This window comes from Plecotus auritus (genome assembly GCF_963455305.1).
Source record: "Plecotus auritus genome assembly, chromosome: 9".
In the NCBI taxonomy this organism is placed as follows: Eukaryota; Metazoa; Chordata; class Mammalia; order Chiroptera; family Vespertilionidae; genus Plecotus; species Plecotus auritus.
In genome coordinates this window covers 142,958,226-142,974,066 of record NC_137783.1, presented here as the reverse complement: position 1 = coordinate 142,974,066, position 15,841 = coordinate 142,958,226, and the positions used below count along the sequence as shown (strand labels likewise).

General features: G+C 39.1%; 1 protein-coding gene across 13 annotated transcripts in view; it reads right to left on the bottom strand.

The window, feature by feature from the left end:
* The window catches only part of LRRC4C (leucine rich repeat containing 4C), a 1,012,843-nt gene that overhangs the window by 208,050 nt on the left and 788,952 nt on the right, over nucleotides 1–15,841 (bottom strand). For 5 of the 13 annotated variants that reach the window (XM_080642544.1, XM_080642555.1, XM_080642549.1 and 2 more), the window contains exon 5: nucleotides 2,075–2,134. The exons of the other annotated variants lie outside the window; for them this stretch is intronic. The gene's annotated coding sequence lies outside the window, so the exon portion shown is untranslated. The remainder of the gene's footprint in view (nucleotides 1–2,074; nucleotides 2,135–15,841) is intronic. 13 annotated transcript variants of the gene reach the window in all.

Genomic DNA, 15,841 nt, shown 5'->3' with positions numbered 1-15,841 from the left:
TTGATATATATTTTTTATTAATTTCAGAGAGGAAGGGAGAAGGAGAGAGAGAGATAGAAACATCAATGATGAGAGAGAATCATTAATTGGCTGCCTCCTGCATGGCCCCTTCTGGGAATCGAGCCCACAACCCAGGCATGTGCCCTTGGCCGAAATTGAACTTGGGACCCTTCAGTCTGCAGGCTGACGCTTTGTCCACTGAGCCAAACAGTCTAGGGCAGTGGTCGGCAAACTCATTAGTCAACAGAGCCAAATATCAACAGTACAACGATTGAAATTCCTTTTGAGAGCCGAAAACTGACTTCTGCGCATGGGCCACGAAGTTTCAATCGCACTGTACGTGCAAGCCCACACGTGGTATTTTGTGGAAGAGCTACACTCAAGGGTCCAAAGAGCCGCATGTGGCTCATGAGCCGCGGTTTGCCGACCACTAGGCTAGGATGAAGTTTAAGTATTTTAAAACTAAATATTTTATTGTGACCACTCTACAATGCTATAATGTTTCTGGAATGATTTTGATCTCTCACTTTACCATGCATAACAACAACACAGATAGACAGACCCACAGGTACACATAAAGACAGACAGTTCCCATCCTCACTAAACTGACCAGCTATTGGGAGTAGATAGGCAGAACAGCATTGGGGTTAAATAAACAATCTATAGCTAGGAAGCCTGGTTTCAAATCCCAGTCTTCATTTCCTAGCGATGAACATTACTCAAGTCACTTAATCTCTAGGTGCCTCAGGTACCTTTAAAATGGGGAGAATAGCCCTAGCTGGTTTGGCTAAGAGGATAGAGCAGGGGTGGGCAAACTTTTTGACTCGAGGGCCACAATGGGTTCTTAAACTGGACCGGAGGGCCGGAACAAAAACATGGATGGAGTGTTTGTGTGAACTAATATAAATGCAAAGTAAAGGAGCGGAGGGGAGAGCAAGAGAACCCTCTGCTCTATCGGCTCCGCGGGCCGGATAGAACAGCCGAATGAGCCGGATCCAGCCCGTGGGCTGGATCCAGCCCATGGGCCGTAGTTTGCCCACAGCTGGGATAGAGCCTCCGCCTGTGGACTGCAGGGTCCCAGGTTTAATTCCAGTCAAGGGCATATGCTCAGGTTGTAGACTCGTTCCCCAGTAGGGGGCGTGCAGAGGGCAGCCAATCAATGATTCTCTCTCTTCATTGACCTTTCTCTCTCTTTCTCCCTCTCTCTTTCTCTCTGAGATCAATAAAAACATATTTTCAAAATGGGGAGAATACAAGTAATTATCTGGGTGCCATTACAGTAAAATGATTTAACTTATTTAATGTTTCTAAGATAGTTGAGAAAGTTTGAAGAGTATAACTGTTATTATCAACAAATACTCTTATGTGGGAAAGAGAGATATGAAGCAAGTAATTATTAGTAACATAATATGTTAATTAAAGGTGTCTTATGTCATTTTTACTTCTATTTTTATTTTCACAAATATGCTTTATCTTTGGAATCATGGTTTATAAAATTAAAAAAAACAAGATTAAAATAATGCAATATCTAATCATGGGAACCGCTCTTGTCAGTCTCTTTGAGGCTGAAATGGAGCTGTAGTCAACAGCCTTGAGCAGGGTAACTTTTTAGAAGTTTTCCAGGTCAAGAAACTGAGTACATATCTTATAGATCTGATTCCCTGATGCCTTTTATACAGAAACACAGAAAGGAGTAGAGCAGAAGAGAGAAGAAACCTGTTCGAATTTCTTTGGAGTGTGAGAAAACTTGAGAAACTGGGGAAAAATGTACTTCAGTTTCCAAAAACTATAGGAGTTTATACACATCTGGTTTTGCCATATTTTTATATGATTGTTAGTCATGGGTTTGAACCAATAAGCTCCCAGAGACATTAAACAGCTTTGTTATCAGATGCTGTAGCTCCTTGCTTGGGATGTAGGGACTAACTGCTAAGTAAGCAGGCGAGTTTGCAAGTGTTCCTTAGCATCCAGACACAAATACAAGGATAGTGAGAGCATTTCAATCTGTGTGTGTGTGTGTGTGTGTGTGTGTGTATTTGGGGCAGAAGTGGGGGTACTTAAATGGATCTTTTACCTGCACTGTGATCTGCATCCATAGGCTAATCAGCAATACAAGCTTGTAGTTAAGAAGGGCCTGCAGGAGAAAATTAGGAGAATCACTGAGGAACAGAACAGATACATGCTTAGAAAAGTCAGTGTTCCCAAATCACGTATCACGTTGGCCTGCTCATGATTTTCCCCTCTAAAATACAGGTGCCTATAACCACTGGCTATGCTTCACATTATATTTATTAGCACATCTTATTTCCCAAATAACATTCACAAGCACTCACCATTCGTTTAATGTTTCATAAATGAAGTAGTGTGAGAGAAGCCAATGAGAATATAAGCCAATGAGAAGACACGAGGAAGGAAGACCAAAGAGGTTGTTCAAATCAGGTCTTTGGGTTAGAGTTGATGGCCTTCGAGGCCAGTAATGTAGCCTGGATTTGGAAATTCTGAGCAGAGTCTAAGGGCACACAATTATTGTTTCTCAGAGGCTCTTATTCTTGTCAGGTGTCTCTCCATGTCACCAACTACACAGTTGAAAGTAGATGTAGCTCACCATCATTATTACAGAAATCTATTAAATGCACTTTCTGAGTGGTTGATAAAATTATTCCATCAACAAAATTTCCCCCACCTATCTTTGGGTTACTTGCTTGTTTCCTAATATTGGTGCACATTTCTCTGTGGGTCATGCATGTAACATTTCTCTTAAACTGTGTCATCAGATTAAATTTTGTTACATTTTTGGGGAGGATGGGGAATAGGAGGTATACTAAAAGTTTTATTAATTTCATAGTCATAGTTTATATTTTGGTGATTTAAATCTAACTTTCATCATTTTTTTTTTACTATTGAAATAGCCTATGAACTGAAATACTATCTTTTTTTTTCTTCTGCAAGAAATTCTTATGTACACATCCTAATGGTTCGGGGCGGGGGTGGGGGGGTGGTATAAATTGCAAAAAGAATCTGGAAGCTTTTTGAGAAAAAAAGAAAACAAGAGGACATGCCATTCTTTAACATGGTAATTCTCAACCAGAAGGATTTTGTTCCCTCAGGGCAAAATTATCAATGTTTGGAAACATTCTCAGTTGTTACAACTGGGAAAGTGCTACTGGCATCTAGTGGGTAGAGGCTCGTGATGCTACCAAACACAGTACGATGCATAAAACAGATCCCCAAACAAAGGATGATCCAGTAGAGAATGCCCATACTACCGTGGTTGAGAAACTTGGCTGTCATACAAAGTTAAGAAAACCTGATGGAGTAGTTTAGAGTTCCTATGACCTATAATAAAACCAGTAAATAGCAATAAATGGAGCTTTTGCTAATCTGGACCTGTTAGGTTTTTGAGCATTCTCCTCTGGATTCACTTGGCAGGACACCAGACTTTAAATTTAGACAACCAATTGTAAAGCATATCACCTCAGATCATATACCAGGATCTGGAACATCATAGGGCTGTTGCCGGTTGGGATGATTGAGAAAACACATGTAATATTATCTGCCACCCTTCCTGTCTCTTTTAATCTGTAAGGTTCACTGCTGAGATTATATGATTATATCAGAACAAATCCTATCTGCTATATATGTCATGGAATATTTATTAGAATCAATGCACTTTATATTGACAAATACCATTAACACAAAATATTATCACTGTGAACAGAAAGCATGCTGAGAATTTAATGCAAATGAAATCTGTGTTCACATACACACATACACATGCACATACTTACACCCACACACATAATTAGGATTGCCCTCAAAGAGAAAAAATTTATTCTCTTTATCTGATGCACATTTTACAAACTGATTGACAGCAATTGTGTGTGTGTGTGTGTAGCTCAATATTCAGCAGATTGAATATTCATTTTGCTTCCCTGACAACCACTTAAGCATTGTCTAAGTACTAGTATCTCATGGTATGAATGATTGTGCAACGCACATTTCATCCTATGGTTAAAAGAATGAGCATCCACAAGCCAAAATCAATGGATTAATTTGACTGGGGAGAGAATTAGTCTCTGCTGGGAAAGCATTAACCACTCAGTAATGTGCTGGGATGGTTGAAGCTGATTTTAAAATGGAAAAATAAATTAAGAGAGTAGAAAGAAACAATGGAGCCAATCTAAGGTTCATAATTGATTTGGCAAATACACCCATAAATTTGTCACTAGCCACTCTGTCTTCCTTTAAATTCTATTTCATAATCCTGCTGTAGAAAAACTGCAGCCCAGGTGAAATTTAGTGCATTGGTATGTTTAACACAAGTATAAAGAGATTTAGCATGTTGAAATCTGCTATCAACTTTTAACATTTCTTATCACTGTCAAATAAATATTGTCTCTGGTTTTAAAAATTGGCTGGGTAATTTCATGTCATAACAAGTATTTCATGAGAGAAGATAAAGAGAGTAAGCAAGTCTCAGTCTTTGGGCATAAACCTGATCTCTAGAACTCATAGAATGATGCTGTGTGTGGGGAAGGCTGCTGTCTGAGTTTGGAAATTCGAGTCTGTTCCCATTTGCTGATAACAAAGCCATCTCTGTGCCACTGATGACTCTTTCTTGGTGCTGATGCTACTGTTATATCATCGGCCAAGCATAATATTGAATCTAGTTTCTCTTCAGAAATTCAGCCATTGCCATTGGGACACTGGATGAAGGTACCACTGGCTTGAAAAACATATAATTAGAAATCATTCATTATGCAAATGACCAGCTCTTGATTCTTATGCTACAATTTTAGATAACAAATTCCTGAAAGCTCCAAATAAGCTACCATAGCATTTGGACAAAATGGATCTCAGCTATTGTGTGTTCTTAGACTTGTTATGTTAATAACAGGGAATTTTCTAGGAATATCTCTGCTCTATAGTGTGGATGGGAATGTAGAGATGATGGCTATAGAAACAGAAAATCTTAGGATCAAAATTAGGTTAAGGGAAGGAGTGTGAACCAAAACTTCATTGAATTCTTCTTGCTTATAAAAATCTATAATAATAAAAGTGTAATATGCTAATTAGACTGGACAGCCGTATAAACTTCTGGATGTCATTTTGGACGTCCTTCTGGACAAAGTTGCCATGGCAGGGGACAAGGCAGTGGTGGTTAGGGGCAATCAGGCAGGCAGTTGAGTGGTTAGGGGCAATCAGGCAGGCAGGTGAGTGGTTAGGGGCATCAGGCAGGCAGGCAGGCAGAGGGGTTAGGGGCAATCAGGCAGGCAGGCGAGCAGTTAGGGGCATCAGGAAGGCAGGCAGAATGGTTAGGGATGATCAGGCAGGCAGGAAGAGTGGTTAGGGGTGATCAGGCAGGCAGGCAGGTGAGCAGTTAGGAGCCAATGGTCCAGATTGCGAGAAGGATGTCTGACTGCCAGTTTAGGCCCGTTCCACTGCTTAAACCAGCAGTAGGACATCCCCTGAGGGGTCCCGGATTGCAAGAGGGTGCAGGCCAGGCTGAGGGACCCTCCACCCCATGCACGAATTTCATGCACCAGGCCTCTTGTATTACATATAATTATGGCTAAAATGTATTGGTTAACACTGGAAATTATACCTGCTGCTATCTATTTGATCTTATTTGATCTTGTTCTGTGACATAGGTGCTATTATTATCCTTGCTGTATAACTTAAGAAATGAATTTAGACAGATGAGGTAGTATAGCAGAGCCAGATTCAAGCTCATGGCTGGTGGATCCAACGCTCAAATTGTTCTCAGTATACCAGTACTATTCTATCAGAAAACCATCTGGCAGGAATACTAAGTGTGTCCTAAAATTAGATATCTCCAACCATTGAGGAAATAGACTTCCTGTGCTTGATCTCTTCTTTCAGCTCTCACATTTTAATCTCTCTAGAGTCAGACCATCTCAATTGGTATAGCCTCAACCTTTCGCATTTTTTAATTTTTTTAAAATTTTGTCACAAGGGATTGTTTTAATCAAATTAGAAATCCACTCCTGACAGGTTTATTATATTTTTCTATAAATAATATGACCCTGGATAATTCATTACCTACTAGATTTCCATTGGGCATCTTTTAATAAACTCTGGATATTTCCAGGCAAAAGTAAACTACAAGTGGTAAATCCCCCCAAATTAATTGAATCTTAAACACACACACACACACACACACACACACACACACACACAATTACCACACTCTTTTGTGTATTTGTGTATAATTTTGTTCATTAATTAGGTGTGTTTCCAAAAATTGGCAGCACAATATATCTAAATAAACATGTTTAATTATACCATCTGTCCAATAATACTTCAGTATAAACACTTTCAGCACTATGCTCGAAGTTATTCTCAGAAGCAGAGGTAGGTTTCCACAGACATGGGTTTCTAATACAGGCTCCCATGGCAACAAATGTGTATTTCTGTCATTTTATGTTGGTGCCTAAAAAGTTTTTCTTCTGAATCTGAGATGGAAATCTAAGAGAACACTGATTGATTATTTTTACTTGGGGGAAAAATTGTCATCTCAAGGAGAATGACATTAATAACCAAACACTGATTAAAACAGAGAAAACTTTTTTCATCTATTTAGGGAGTTTCCATTAGAGTGTTCAAGCCCTATCTATCTAACTCAAGTCATTCTGCACATATGTCAACAGGATTAAGATTCAGGGACATTTAGAAAATTGAAAAACTACAGGAGTGAATTATGTCAAGTGGCAGTAAATAAGGTTATCCAAATAGTCCCTAAGATGTTGTCAGCATTTAGATCTGGCATTTGACAATCTCTTGAAAAATCCAACCCGAGCAAGGAGGATGTAATTGAAGTTTCTTGAGCTTGAGAATCAGACCGACCTGTGTAAATTCCAGCACTTCCACTGAGTGGCATTAAACTTTGATTGATATCATTAGCTCAACATGTGTTAGATGCTTTGAGTTGGCTCTGACTCCTAGCAACCCGGTGAATGAGTGATGTCCACATGTCCTGTCCTCTCCAATAGATGCACACCTCTGGCTTCTTTTATAGAGTCAATCCATCTCATATTTGGTCTTCCTCATTTCCTGCTGCCTTCTAGTTTCCCAGCAGTGTTGTCTTTTCCGAAGAACCTGCCTTCTCATGATGGGCCTGAGGTGGTTTGAAATAATTCTGCCAGTATCCCATCTATCTATGGCGATTCTTTCTACCCAAACTTGCAGTAGATCTTTCACTTCATTTTCTAGAAATACAGATTTTTTCCTCTTAGGAATCTTCTTTGAATATATCTGTCCTCACAGAACTGGCTCTTTATCTATAATGTGGAGGCAAGAATACTCACCTTATAGGAGCATTGTAAAAGTTAAATGATATGACTATACAATTACGCATCCATTTTCCTACTAGCACTTCTGGGAGGCTGCAGGTATGATAGGAACTCCAAAGGCAATTTGAATTAGCAATTACTTGCTACTATTATCCCTTCTATCATTTCTTTTTTAAATTCTCATTCCCTCCTAGTTTTCCTCACTTTTATTTTTATTACATCAGATGTGACAAAGTCTCAGTATAACACTTTGGCTCTTTAAAATAAAAATATTATATAATTGTAATAAATAAATATTATTATATAATTTATTACAATTATATAATTTATTACAATTGTGATAATAATACCAAAGTGATTTTTTAGCAGAGGGGACTTATGAGCTACTCTTTAAATTGAAAAGCCCACATATATAATTTCAATGTGGGTGTTTCCTTGGGTTATTCATTCTGGAAAGCCCTTAAGTTCCATCAGGGTTAATTAAACTCTTCTATATTATCATGCCATATATATCTGTGTCTAGTGACTCACAGATTCAATTTTCAATTAAGAAAAAATGCACTTTATTACCCAGCAATATCTGAGGTATCTTGTAGATCATTATTTGCATACTCTTTGTTTTAAAACATTATATATATATATAAAACCCTAATATGCAAATAGACCAAACGGCAGAACAACCGAACAAACAGTTGCTATGACGTGCGCTGACCACCAGGGGGTGCACGCGTGGAACATGGTGGGCATTGGCCCTAGTGGGACAGTGGAGCAGGTGAGTGGGGGCGCCAGACCATGGCGGGGCACTGGTTGCTGTCATCGGGGCAAGACTCTGGTGGTTACTGAAAATTCTTTGCTCCCACGTGCCGTGGTCCCACCCAGTGCTTGCACCTGCTGCTGGTGCTTGCCCTGCTCGCTCCCGCTGCCGGCACCAGAGCCACAACTCGCACCTGCTGCTGCCTACAGCCCTGATCACTCCGCGGGTGTGAACAGGCCGGTGCTATCAGTGCATGGGAGTGGCAGTGGCAGCAGGGCTGCCAACAGACAGGGGGCACGGAGGATGGGCCGAGACCCACACCTGTGCCCACTGCAGCCTTGTGGCCCACAGTTCCTTTCAAGGTGCACTGGGCCCCTAGTTCTATATAAAATGGAGAGCTGGAAAACAAAAGCATATCAAATTGGCCTTTTTTCATTCTTATTATCTCTCCCAGCTTTCCCAACTGTTATTTTTATATTAGTTTATATATACTGATGTACAATGCATATACAATAAAACTACCTAATAATACTAAAATGATGGAGGTTTGTTTCCGGTCCGAGTTTGAATGAGTCATTTCTCCTAATAAAATACCCCAAGCCGGTTTGGCTCAGTGGATAGAGCATCGGCCTGCAGACAAAAGGGTCCCGGGTTCAATTTCCAGTCAAGGGCATGTACCTTGGTTGCAGGTTACTCCCGGAGCAGGGCCCTGGTCGGGGCTCATGCAGGAGGCATTCAATCAATGTGTTTCTCTCACATGGATATGTCTCTCTGTATTTCCCTCTCTCTTCCACTCTCTCTAAAAATCAATGGAAAAATATCCTCAGGTGAGGATTAAAAAAATAAAATATCCCAATTTCTATACCTGGCTGGGTAGCTCAGTTGGGTAGAGCATTGTCTGATAAACCAAGGTTACATATACATTCTCTCATTTTTCAAAGTAACTGTGTAAATGGTAGTTATAATAATTGTAATTGTTGTCCATTTTGGATGCTGACCTTCAAATCTTCAGTTGGACTGGCTTACTGTTGGCAACATTTTGCTTTCTCAAGACTTTGGAGGCCATGTTAATTTCCACTGAGATTTCCTTTTGCCTTTAAACTCCGTCTCATTTTGCCTCCTGTAGTTGGTGCTCATTACAGCGTGATTGACTGAAGGATGAAAGATGGCAGCTCATAAAGGTATTTTTTATCCCCTAATAAACTTCCTCAACCTCAATCTGTTTTTATATATATAGTAAAGTTCGAATTGAGAAAAGTGGCCTACAAATGATCTGATTCTACCTGAGTGTTGCTGACTTACCTAACCTTCATTTGAAGAGAGAGACTGCTTTTCCCAATTAGACACATTTTTCATCTATAAAAATGGGTGAAAAGAGGCTCAGGTAAGATGTATTATCAGCCTAGCTGTTGCTTGATCCAGGGGTAGTTCCTTGGGGCCTTTCAAAATGTGACACCTCTCGGAAAGAAGAAATTATGTCAAGTTCAAGTGCCCTGGTTTTATTGAGCTCATGGCACCTATAAGTACACTATAAAAGTGTTATGGGCTGATGGGTCCGCTACAAAAGCTATTACCTGGGCCAAGAAGCTGGACATTCAGGTTATGCTTGGAGGGATGAAAGCTTTGAAGACCCTTTTCCTGATCGCCCTTTCCAAACCTCCAAGCTTTCATGCAGAATCACAGGAGAGGCTAAGAACCGTGTGGAAGAAAGAATTCACTTGGAGCCTGATGCCATTGCTGGCAATTTTATGGCTGAGTGATATCCCTGTGTGTGTGAGGGGCTAGTCAAGGAATGCCCATGTACCAAATCCCAATACTTACATTAACATACAATTTATATAACATTATTAACATACTAAAAACAATCTGCAAACTGGGCCAGATGGGAGACAACCTGAGTCGATCCTAGAGAATTCTGCAGATTGTCCCCATAAATTTAATGTGCGCATTGAATCAGCTTGAGACGGTTACTTGTGCCACCGAGTCTCATTAATTTGTTTGGCTTTGGGTCAATTGTGTCTGTACTCAGACATATTCTGAAGTCCAAGGATGAGGTACTGATTTGAGCCTCTTCCCATTTCTTGAGGGACCCAGAGTTCTTCAATGTGTTTATTTTGCATTGTTATTTATATGTTCACTTGTTTCACATTCATTCCAGCACTGCTTTTCAATTTCTTAGCTTATGATTGAGAGAAGAGAGAGCTGCGGTTGTATTTTTTCTTTTCCTTGAGCTATACTTTGAGTGCTAACTTCTGGGTGTGAATGAAAGGAGAAAAAAAGAGTGGGCCATTTATTATTTAGTAAGCTGAAGGTATACAGTGGAGAATTCGGAGCTGCAGGAGGATTTTTGAAAAGGGAGATAAATCAGAGATCCCAGCAGGCACATTAAACATGGGAGAAGTTACTGGGACCACCAGAAAGCAAAGCGATAGAGACATTTTAGGGCCTAGAGGAAAGCACTCTGTGAAACCCAGAGCAGAGCAATGTGTCACGGATCCCACACGCGCCCCACCTCTGCATCTCTCTAATTTGCTTTGAATCCTGGGGGTGGGTTAGTCATCAAGAACTCCTGAGAGAATTAGTAGGGGAATTTTTTTTCTTTTCTCGTGTACCAGAAGTATATAAATTATCTCATGCGTGTCTCAAAAAAGAAAGAAAGAAAAAAAAAGCCTTTCATTTTGTATCCCTGTTTTTCCCATTTTAAATACGTAGAAACTAGGTTAATTTATTGTCCACGCTTTCACCTTGTTAGCAATACAGATGGGATTTTAACCCAGGTGGAGTACTATCTTATCCTAGGCCCAAGAATGGCAACAATCAGCACTCTTCCTTCCTTCCTACTGCCCAGGTCATAGCTTGCCAGGGTGTAGGCTCATCTGAGAAAATCTATAGGTCCAGCCACAGTGCCAGGCTCTGTATTTGACTCATGCCCACTTCTTAGCCCCTCAGCAGAACCTTGTTACAAGTGGCTGGGACAGGTACACATTTAGGAAGAAGAATTAATCCCCAAACATGCAGGTGAAGGATTGTCTGTTTGTTTGTTGGTTGGTTTTTATAGGGGCAGAAATAGAATATTGGGGACCTGCTATAATTGTAAGAAATGTTAATCATGCTCTGTTAACCGTGATTGTTTTGTTCTGATTAAAGAAGGCACGTTCTAACCTGGCTGGGAGTTGCATGAGGAACCTGGGAGCTCACCTGGAAACACCTTCTCCATCCAGGAGCTGCCTATTACCATGGAAAGATTAACAACCTTGTTGCAGAAACCAGGGCTGCCAGCCTTTTGAAGACCCCCAGCCTCTGCATACCTGCAGGCCTTTGCAAATCTCCAGCCTGCATTACCTGTAAATTGCCCATTTGGCATACCCTTTTGCCTACTTCCCATGTCATCTTTGTCCTTCTACCCAGTATAAGCAGCTGGTTTATGGTCGCGGGGAGAGTGGGGTTGAGGGGGGCAGAGCAGATTTTTGTGGATGACCTGCTGCTCTCCCATACTGCTGGCAGTATTGGAATAAATGCTCATCTATGATTCAACCCTGTCTCTGCTTAATTGGCTTAAGTAGTGACAGGCAGCATGGACCCATTGAATGTCTGGTTACAATTTTATAATAGGATTAGAGGGAAAAAAAGGATGTTTGCACCAAGAATTACTGGCTTATAGAGTTTTGGAGACAGAGGTCACCCCTAGTGCAATGTTCCAATGTTCTAACTCAGTGTCATTATATTTTGCTGGAATCAAAGAATACCAAATGGCAACTTATAATTGCATCAATGAGCATTTATAATTTATGCCTCTATTTATAGGGAGTTATCACAAGGCTAAAATATCCACTCTGATCTTATAGCTGACATATTGAAAAATCAAAACACATTAGCTCTTGCCATGAATAATCTCTGTTTAAACAGTAACGCAAATCACCTTTGATTGGTATGGCTGGTATTAATTTAGGCATCATACTTCTGTCAGTGTTTAGCTGTACAAGACAGTTAGAGAAGCATCCAGCATATCTCTTTAAATAAAACGAGGGATTCAGCTAAATCTTGAGTGTTAAACTAAATTAACTGAGTCTAAAATAGATTTCTGATCTGTTGATCCCCAGCTCACAAGTTGTTTGGAATATCCTAAACTTGTAATTATCTCCTTAAGGCTAGGATCTCTGTGAACAGGAAACAGGAAACATCAGTTGTTTCTCACAACCTAAAATCTATCTAAACTACTTGCTGTATATACACTGATTAATAACAATAGCTAACATTTTAAAGCACTTGTTCCGTGCTAATGGATCCATTTATTATGACATTGACCATAGGAGGTATTTGTTAAGGACCTACTATGTACCATGCTCTACTGGGGGATAAAAATAAATTACTGTGTCTTCAACAGGATTCCAGGATGAAAACCATTTGCTGAGTTCCCAAAAGGTCTGCAGCTGAGTGCCCCAGGCTAGGCTAGAAGAACAGACTTACTCTGGGTGCTGCAGAACATAGCCATCAGGAATGCAAAGGAGATACCAACAAGTAACCCACCAACAGCCTGGAGGCATTTGATTAAAATAAAGGCTTGTGTAAAGGGTTGTCACAACAGAGAACAAAGCCCTCAGAAAGCAAGGAACCTTGCTAGGGAGATAAAAGGAAGTCAAGAAAAGAAAATAATGCAAAGGGAGGAAGTAATCCAGTGTCATAATTCTTATGCATAATTAGTTTAATAGGGGTGGGAATATTCCAGAGATAAATGAAAACTTAAACTGTATAAATAATAAGGATATTTTACCACCTTCTATACAATATCCTATGTATAAAGCTGGTCTTGAACCAAAACCTTTCATTACAAATAATTTTAGATTGAGGTAGTTAATTCAACAATACTTTGCTTTAATATATACAAATTAGAAGAACAGGCCGTCTTAAGAGACATTGAAGATTTATGAGAAAACTGAAACAAATGTTGACACATTAATAACACACTTTGCTGTGATTCTACTGTAAATCTTCCAGCTCTGATATTCTTTTGAATGAACAATTTAACAGGCAAAATTAAAGCGAGGAAGGAAAAAATGTAATAATTCTTTGGAGAAAAAGAAGAGAGAAATGGTAAAGAATAACAGAGTATTTAACTTCAAAATACGTGAGCATTGACTCTGGACCTCCAGCAATAACAAACAAGACCCAAAGAGTAACATCACAACTAAATGAAAAGAGAATTGCGATGCTGATCATTATGACAGGATGCAATGGCCCTTTAATGAATTCTACACTGTACCTGTCACAAAGGATTGGAATTACATAGGCTCGGGGCTAGGCCTTCTGTCCCCAAACCAAAGCTTCCTGAACAAGGGACTTCATAGGATTTGATTAGGGATTCTGTGGGCAAATTACAAGGAAACTAAAGTGGCATGTTAATTCTGTACAGATACATGACAGTAGCATCCAGATTTGCATGTGAGTCTGAGGAAGGTGTAGATCAGAGACCTAATTTGGATTTGTATTTTAAATTGTCCTGCAAAAGGCAAGACTATGAAGAGTAGGTAGAGAGTCGAGGTGGGGTAAAATGGAGAAACAGAGGAGATAAAAGTGGAAGTGGAAAAAATATCCTTATGCAGGTAGGGCTGGGAGTATGTATAGGATGTATGGAATGACTGCAACGAGGTGGATCAGTATCCCATTGCTTCAGGCTCCTGAAAGTTTTGTGGACATAAAGACCCTGGAAGATAAAAATGTTAGAAAACTAAGTCACCCTTTTCCCAGACACGCCCCACTCTGCTAGAGGAAGAACCCAGCTCTTGTTTATATACAGATAATGAATCTTCCTGGCAGAATAACCTTTTCTTCCAAAGGAAACAGGGCAGGCCATTGACCTTCAATTAAGAGTTATCTTCCAGGGCTAGGAAAAATGAGTAATGTAGAGAGATTGCTAGGAGCTGAAGATCTGGTGAAGAGATAAATCTCCTTCTGAGACTTTGTGTTGGGTTTTCTTCATCATCGATGCTTTCCTAAACAGCTTGTCAACAGTTGACTTTAGATACCTATTCAGTCTTTCTCTGATACTCTCAGATAAAATAACCTACTAGGGCAATCCACAGGTGACCCTCTTGGTCCATTCTGCCACCTCAAACAATCCAAAAGATACTCTGTAGGTCATGGCCCACTCTCTTGACTTTGTGACCAGACAATACACAGCAAGTGGAGAACAAAAGACACAGAGAAAGAAGAGACAGAGAAGGAAGAAGTAGAAATGCAGAGGGAAGCAACAGTTTATTAGATTCTGGCAATCTTTTATGTTCTCAAAGGGGTTTTACTATTACCCAAAGTTGAAGGAGTACACACTGTATGAAAAAACTATGATTTTGAAAAATGTGATTTTATATTCTATATCTTTCTTCTCCTTAAGATTGGATTCCAATCTATTTGTTTGAAGTTTTCAATTGCTTAAGAATTCTCTGCTATGCTTACTCAAACACAGCTTTCTGGGACCTATGCACAGACATTCTATTCTGTCCACTTGATCTCAGACAGGCCCAGGAATGTCTCATGTTCGGATGGAAGCAGCATTTGTTCACACATTGTCTACAGGGTTGTCCTGAAGCACGTCAAAGTCCATGTAGGAGTTTCTCATCCTACAGCGCAAGATTTGTTCCTTCTTCTGCTCTGATTTTTTTCTTCTTGTTGTTGATTAATACACTTCAAGGGCTTTAGTTTTGAAATCTCTGAATGATTTCATTGAGCATACTCACATTTATAATTTCCTTCCTCATTCTCTTTAGCATACCCTTTATTTCTAAAGAACTGTAATACTTCTGCTCCTCTCATACATAATGACCCTTGTACTTTTATATTTAAAATAAAGATTTGTTCATGGCTGTGCAACTGCTATTATCCCTTCAGAAGGATTCTATTAATTACTCAAAATAAAAGAGCTTGTGATACATAAGGGGCAGCGAGGGAGAGGAATTAGAGAAATTTTATAAAGATGAAAGTACAGATTTATGCCACAATATTCGAGAAGGTATAGACTACTTAATGGAGAAACACATTAGTAAAACTGGACATCTATTTTTCATATTACAGCTTGGTGATATTTAGTAGGTGCTTATATTTTTCTTTTAAGTGGTAAAAAGAAATAAGACAAACTAAAGGGAAAAAATGTGTCCCATAATCTTACAATCTTTTACTTGCCTTTGGTACATAATTTTAAGAATCAGTATGCAAACACATTCCAGTGACCTCAAGATCATTTATGGTTTGTTGAAGATGTAAAAAAAAAAAAAAAATATATATATATATATATATATATATATATATATATATATATATATATAGTTCCCTATAGGGCCTTCTATTTGAGTTATAATGCATCTTAATGTTCTGTATAATACAAATATTAATAAGATGAAGATGTTTTTCTTATATTGATACATGAATCAACACAAATATATTGGTAAAAATTAATCAGAGCTTTACCATACTGTAAATTGAAAAGATATTTCAAATGTGGATGACATCTAAACCTTGCTAGGACTTTATTGGGCTTACTAGTTAGATTAACTCAATCCCATGTACCATAATATTCTGATACCCTGTGATTTATAAAACAGATTAAATGATCAGGATGATTTATCATCCCCTAACCATACTCTGGAAACATTTTAAATAGATGTATTTTTAAAAGAGGTTTTATCTTCTAATCTCTATGTGACAGAGAATGTTCATAATGTTTTGATGAGGAGGTGGAGAAAAGATTTAACTTCAAAAAATTAATTCAGAAAATAGTGTAATT